Genomic DNA, 6,368 nt, shown 5'->3' on the forward strand with positions numbered 1-6,368 from the left:
GGTCACTGAAGCCAAAGGACTCTGCCCATAAGGGTTTGGGGAATGTATCCTCTGCATCCCTGCTGCAGCTGCTTCAGCTCAGCCTCTTACCACCTCTTGTGGCTAGCGGAGACCTCCACTACACCAGACTTTCATGCTGCTCTGGGAGCACTTTCTTATACCACCTTGTTTTAAGCCATTCCCCTGCTTCGAATGCTTCAGGGTTTCCTGGTCACCTGCAGGATGCTGTCCTTAGCATTCCTCCACTTGGAATAACAACGCCTTGTAGCATCTGGCTTTCAGGAGTTTAGAGTGGAGGGGCTCTGCATTCAACTCCAGGACACACCACATACTTGGTGCGTGGCCCTGGGCAACATACTTACTTTCTCTGTGCCTCAGATTCCTCACCTGAAAATGGGGATAATAATAGTACCTACCTCATAGGGTTGTTGTAAAGATTAAATGAGCGAATATGTTCAGAGTACCCGGAACTGTGTCCAGCATGTCATAAGTGGGCACTAAATATTAACTATTGTTGCTGGTAAGTATTACCTTTCCCCACTCATTTCTGTACAGCTTCCCATGTACGCTGTTTTCCAGCCGATCAGAACACTCTTCCATCTTAGAAGAAAAAAAAAGAAGCCCCACCTCTGTTCCCCTGGCTCTTGGCCTTGACACACACTGTCTGGAATACCTTTCCCACCACCTCTCATCCCAGGCTCCCTATGAACATACTTCGACTCATCTTTTCTAACCTAAGTGCCCTCCCCTGCAGTCAAGCATGCTACTCACTGAGCCTTCGTAAGGCCCTTGTGCTCACCTCTATTGCAGCACAGATCACACTGCATGATAAAGGACCATCTCCTGTCTCTCTGTCCATCTTTCAGAGTTTGCTGTATTGATCTTAGTGATGTCAGCACGTGGCACTCAGGTAGAAAAAGAAAGCAGGCTCAATAAAGGCTGGTAGAATTAAGTAAAGAATTGTATAAAGGCATTAAATAGAGATGGGGTACAAATATGTCCCAGGCTGCCTGGGATAGTCCTGGTTTAGGCCAGGGTCCTGATATAATTACTAACAACACCCTCTTCTTTCATTGTCAAAAATATCTCCTTTGGACAATACATTATAAGGTCACTCTAGGTATTAGAGCTGTGATTCTCACCCTATCAGGCCCAATTTTCTCTTTGCTTAACAGCTATTTTAGAATACCCTATGCACTATCTTTAAATGGGATTGATAGGCAATAGAAACTGCCAGTAACAGAATTTCAAAAAAACCAATGTAATACCCTAAATAGAATGCTAAATGGAAAATGAAGGAGATTTTTTAAAAAGTAGCTTAAACTAAAATTATGTGTGCACTATTTTGATGTGTAAATGCTTAGGTCTTACACTTCTGGCCAAGATGGAGTAACAGAGACCAAAATTACTTTCTGACCTAAAACAACAAAAATACTGGACAAAATATATGAAACTATGGCCCTCAAGCAACAAAGGGAATCAATCACTGGAATCAAGCATCAAAGGGCAGTGATCCTCAAGAAATGAGAAACAAATGAGGCTAGCCCCACAATTGACCTCCCAAACACCTTAGAAAACTTTCCAGGCCACAGCACAGGAAGAAAGAATGCAGATGGAGCTCAGAGATCTTCCTGAGTTGAGAGGACAGAACTGTGAGTCTGGGAAGGCCAATGTGGCTAGAATTCATAGGGCAGAATATTGAGGAGGAGAGGGCTGTACAGAGACAGAGCTCTGGAAATCTGAAGATAATACTTACCCTCCTTGACTGTTTAACAGAGTAGTGATCAGAGTATGCAGGTATGAAAATCGCCTGAGAGGCTGGACCCGGTGGCTCGCACCTGCAATCCCAGCACTTTGGGAGGCTGAGGTGGGTGGATCACAAGGTCAGGAGATAGAGACCATCCTGGCAAACATGGTGAAACCCCATCTCTACTAAAAATACAAAAATTAGCTGGGTGTGGTGACACACGCCTCTAGTCCCAGCTACTCAGGAGGCTGAGGCAGGAGAATATCTTGAACCTGGGAGGCAGTGGTTGCAGTCACCCGAGATCCAGCAAAGCATGGGCAACAGAGCAAGACTCAGTCTCAAAAAAAAAAAAAAAAGAAAGAAAAAAGAAAACTGTCTGAGAATGGAAAAAGAATCATCCACAAAGAGAGCCAGCCCCTCTTCCCCCCTGGCTCTTGGGACCCCGATCGCAAGGTGGGGAGGCACCTCGTGAGGCGTAGACTGAGAGCCAGCTCCTCTTCCCCCTCTGGCTCTTAGGACCACCGTCGCAGGAAGGGGAGGCACTCCCCGCGAGGCGGGGACTCAGAGCCAGCCCCTCTTCCTCCTGGGCCCTTAGGACCCCCATCGCAGGGGGAGGAGGCACCCCCCACGAGACGGGGACTGAGAGCAAGCCCCTCTAAGCCTTCTGGCTCTTAGGACCCCCATCACAGGGGGGGGGAGGCACCCCCCGAGAGGCGGGTACAGAGAGCCAGCCCCTCTTCTGCTCCTGGCTCTTAGGACCCCCATCGCAGGGGGGGGAGGCAACCCCCGTGAGGCGGGGTCTCAGAGCCAGCCCCTCTTCCCCACTGGCCTTTAGGACCCCCATCGCAGGGGGGGGAGGCACCTCCCGCGCGGCGGGGACTGAGAGCCAACCCCTCTTCCCTGCCTGGCTCTTAGGACCCCCATCGCAGGGTAGCAAGGCACCCCCCGCGAGGCGGGGACTGAGAGTCAGCCCTTCTTTCCCCCCTGGCTCTTAGGACCCCCATCACAGTGGGGGGATGCACCCCTGGCGAGGTGCGGACTTAGAGCCAGCCGCTCTTCCCCCCCTGGCTCTTGGGACCCCCATCGCAGGGGGGGAGGCACCCCCTTGTGGCGGGGACTGAGAGCCAGCCCCTCTTCCCTCCATTTCTCTTAGGAACCCCATGGCAGGGAGGGGAGGCACACCCCGCGAGGCGGTGACTGAGAGCCAGCCCTTCTTCCCCGCCCAACTCTGAAGATCCCCATCACACGGGGGAGGCACACCCCGCGAGGCGGGGACTGAGAGCCAGTCCCTCTTCCCCCCATGGCTTATGACCCCCATCGAGGATTCTAAGATCCTTAGGACCGACCTGGAGGGCTGTGGGTATTAGGTGGCCAAGAAGAAAACTCAGATCTGCCGACGACCGCAGGTAGCTTACTTGGGATTTACTATTCGACAGGTGTCCGAAAGCAGCCTGGGATCCGAAAGAAAGCAGGTCATTTGCAATCTTCCGGAGCCTAAGGGCAGAAGGCTGGTGAGAGAATTCCTAGGAGCTGTGGGGTTTTGTAGACTGCAGAGCCCAACTTTGCAGTATTAGCCACGCCTTTGTATGACGTCACAAAGGGGGCGGGGACCAGGAACATTTGGAATGGGGATTCCAACAACAGCAAGTCTTTCATGACTTAAAGGAAAAACTTCTGAAAGCCCCAGCCCAGGGGCTAGCGGATCTCACAAAGCCCTTTCCACTGTATGCGTCAGAGAGAAGATGGCAGCTGGACTTTAAACCCAAACTGCGAGGCCCTGGCTGAGGCCGGTGGCCTACCTCTCTAAACAGCTAGACAGGGTTTCTAAAGGATGGCCCCCCTGTTTGAGGGCCTTGGCAGCAACTGCCCTGCTAGTACAAGAAGCAAATCAGCTGACTCTTGGGTAAAACCAGAACATAAAGGCCCCCCAAGCTGTGGTGACTGAAAGCCAGCCCCTCGTCCCCTCCTGGCTCTTAGGACCCCCATCGCAGGAAGGGGAGGCACTCCCCGCGAGGTGGGGACTGAGAGCCAGCCCCTCTTCCCCCCCTGGCTCTTAGGACCACCATCGCAGGGGGAGGAGGCACCCCCAGCGAGGCGGGGTCTCAGAGCCAGCCCCTCTTCCCCCACTGGCCCTTAGGACCCCCATCGCAGTGGGGGGAGGCACCCCCAGCGAGGCGTGGTCTCAGAGCCAGCCCCTCTTCCCCCACTGGCCTTTAGGATCCCCGTCGCAGGGGGAGCAGGCACCCCCCCACGAGGCGGGGACTGAGAGCCAGCCCCTCTAAGCCTTCTGGCTCTTAGGACCCCCATCACGGAGGGGGAGGCACCCCCTGCGAGGCGGGTACAGAGAGCCAGCCCCTCTTCTGCTCCTGGCTCTTAGGACCCCCATCACAGGGGGGGGAGGCACCCCCCGCAAGGCGGGTACAGAGAGCCAGCCCCTCTTCCCCCACTGGCCCTTAGGACCCCCATCGCATGGGGGGAGGCACCCCCCGTGAGGCGGGGTCTCAGAGCCAGGCCCTCTTCCCCCACTGGCCCTTAGGACCCCCATCGCAGGGGGGGGAGGCACCCCCCGTGAGGCGGGGTCTCAGAACCAGCCCCTCTTCCCCCACTGGCTCTTAGGACCCCCATCGCAGGGGAGGGAGGCACCCCCCGTGAGGCGGGGTCTCAGAGCCAGCCCCTCTTCCCCCACTGGCTCTTAGGACCCCCATCGCAGGGGGGGAGGCACCCCCCGTGAGGCGGGGTCTCAGAGCCAGCCCCTCTTCCCTCACTGGCCCTTAGGACCCCCATCGCAGGGGGGAGAGGCACCCCCCGTGAGGCAGGGTCTCAGAGCCAGCCCCTCTTCCCCCACTGGCCTTTAGGACCCCCATCGCAGGGGGGGGAGGCACCCCCCGTGAGGCGGAGTCTCAGAGCCAGCCCCTCTTTCCCCACTGGCCTTTAGGACCCCCATCGCTGGGGGGGGAGGCACCCCCCGTGAGGCGGGGTCTCAGAGCCAGCCCCTCTTCCCCCACTGGCTCTTAGGAACCCCATCGCAGTGGGGGGAGGCACCCCCAGCGAGGCGGGGTCTCAGAGCCAGCCCCTCTTCCCCTGCTGGCTCTGAGGATCCTCCGTGGACTCACAGCCTCTTTACCATATTGTGAGTAATATCATCTCCCTCTCTGGAGATTACGAACTCTTTCACAGACAGGTGTACACCCTCGCTGTACAGAGGGTGTACACCCGTCTGTATTGGGAGTAATATCATCCTCTTCCTCCCTGAATATGAAGAACAGTATCACAGGGGTGTTTCTACTCCCTGCGATATCGCATGTCATATCCTCCTCTCCCACGTTGCAATTAGAAGGAATATCAGTGGGGGCGTGTCCACCTGTAGGGAAAAGAAAGAGAGATCAGACTGTCACTGTGTCCATGTAGAAAGGAAAGACATAAGAGACTCCATTTTGAAAAAGACCTGTCCTTTAAACAATTGCTTTGCTGAGATGTTAATTTGTAGCTTTGCCCTAGCCGCTTGGCCCCAGCCACTTTGACCCAACCTGGAGCTCACAAAAACATGTGTTGTATAAAATCAAAGTTTAAGGGATGTAGGGCTGTGCAGGACGTGCCTTGTTAACAAAATGTTTACCAGCAGTATACTTGGTAAAAGTCATCACCATTCTCTAGTCTCAATAAACCGGGGACACAATGCACTGTGGAAAGCCGCAGGGACCTCTGCCCTTGAAAGCAGGGTATTGTCCAAGCTTTCTCCCCATGTGATAGTCTGAAATATAGCCTCATGGGATGAGAAAGACCTGACTGTCCCCCAGCCCGACACCCGTAATGGGTCTGTGCTGAGGTGGATTAGTAAAAGAGGAAAGCCTCTTGCAGCTGAGATGGAGGAAGGCCACTATCTCCTGCTTGCCCCTGGGAACTGAATGTCTCGGTGTAAAACCCGATTGTACATTCGTTCAACTCTGAGATAGGAGAAAAGCTGCCCTGTGGCGGGAGGCGAGACATGTTTGCAGTAACACTGCCTTGTTATTCTTTACTCCACTGAGATGTTTGGGTAGAGAGAAACAAATCTGGCTTATGTGCACGTCCAGTCATAGTACCTTCCCTTGAACCTAATTATGACATGGATTCTTTTGCTCACATGTTCTGCTGACTCTCTCCTTATCATCAACCTGCTCTCCTACTACATTCCTTTCTGCTAAAATAATGAAAATCATTATCAATAAAAACTGAGGGAACTCAGAGGCTGGTGCCGGTGCAGGTCCTTGGTGTGCTGAGCGCCGGTCCCCTGGACCCACTGTTGTATCTTTACACTTTGTCTCTGTGTCTTATTTCTTTTCTCAGTCTCTCATCCCACCCAACTAGAAATACTCACAGGTGTGGAGGGGCAGTCCACCACTTCATCCACCTTCTATCATATTGAAAGTAACATCATCTTCTTCCCTCCAGGATCGTGGGAATAATATCCCTGGGGGGTTTCCACTTTCTGCCATGTATGTAGTCATGTCACCCCCTCCGCTGTGGAATATCATTAAGGAACATCTCACACGGGGGTGTATACTTCCTCCGATATTGGGAGTGACATCAACCTCTCGGTCTCTGAATATGAGGAAGAAAATCACAGGGCAGGTGTACACCT

General features: G+C 53.9%; 1 protein-coding gene across 21 annotated transcripts in view; it reads right to left on the minus strand.

Annotated features, from left to right (window-relative positions):
- LOC134810473 (putative hydro-lyase KRH_21160) overlaps positions 1-6,368 on the minus strand; it is a 158,096-nt gene that overhangs the window by 78,602 nt on the left and 73,126 nt on the right. For 11 of the 21 annotated variants that reach the window (XR_010158642.1, XR_010158643.1, XR_010158641.1 and 8 more), the window contains 4 exons: positions 6,105-6,328; positions 3,094-5,108; positions 800-1,862; positions 532-600 (listed from right to left, as the gene is read on the minus strand). The gene's annotated coding sequence lies outside the window, so the exon portion shown is untranslated. The remainder of the gene's footprint in view (positions 1-531; positions 601-799; positions 1,863-3,093; positions 5,109-6,104; positions 6,329-6,368) is intronic. The other 10 variants (XM_063814952.1, XM_063814950.1, XM_063814947.1 and 7 more) reach the window with 8 other exon arrangements.

The sequence above is a fragment of the Pan troglodytes genome, chromosome 6 (assembly GCF_028858775.2).
Source record: "Pan troglodytes isolate AG18354 chromosome 6, NHGRI_mPanTro3-v2.0_pri, whole genome shotgun sequence".
In the NCBI taxonomy this organism is placed as follows: domain Eukaryota; kingdom Metazoa; phylum Chordata; class Mammalia; order Primates; family Hominidae; genus Pan; species Pan troglodytes.